The sequence below is a fragment of the Marmota monax genome, unplaced genomic scaffold, assembly GCF_021218885.2.
Source record: "Marmota monax isolate L192 unplaced genomic scaffold, Marmota_monax_Labrador192_F-V1.1 WCK01_AAM20220418_F8-fsc01090, whole genome shotgun sequence".
NCBI lineage: Eukaryota > Metazoa > Chordata > Mammalia > Rodentia > Sciuridae > Marmota > Marmota monax.
Genome location: NW_026694907.1, coordinates 68,861 through 69,567, shown reverse-complemented (window position 1 = coordinate 69,567; position 707 = coordinate 68,861).

The window sequence follows — 707 nt, the reverse complement described above, 5'->3', positions numbered from 1 at the left end:
ATATTTTACAGAATTGGGAGCGGAGAATTTTCTTATCCAAGGTCACATAGCTAGAGCTTGTCAATGACTCAGAGCAGGGTTCTCACCAGACGATAGGCCCCAGGAGGGCAGCAACCTGCCTACCTGGTTTTTAAGTGTATCCCCATCTTATTAGACATATCCTTCAGAAGATACTTGATTAAATGGGATGACTGGCTCCCAAGGTCTGGCCCTGTACACCACCCAGAGCTCATCACTGTACCTGCTTTTTGCCTTTATGTCTATAAGATACGATTATAAAATGTTAGTTTTTATGCTGTACAAACAGACCAATTGGCCAGGCGCGGTGGCTCATACCAGTAATCCCAGCCTCTCAAGAAGCTGAGGCAGGAGAATCACAAATTCAAAGCCAGTCTGGGCAATTTAAGGAGGTCCTGAACAATTTAGCAAAACCCTGTCTCAAAATTTAAAAAATGAGAAACAGGCTGGGGTTCAATCTTCAGTACAAAAAAAAAAACCCAAAAACAAAAAACAAAAAAAGAGACCAATTTTTTTTTTTTTTTTTGGTAACAAAACTAAGTGACTTTCCTCTATGCGGCTTATTTTATTTGGTACCGGGAATGATTGAATCCAAGGGCGCTAACCACCGACAACATCCCCTGAGCCCCCACCTTTTTGCTTAAGTTTTCTTACAAAAAACTTAAGCTTTTTGCTTAAGTTGCTGAGGC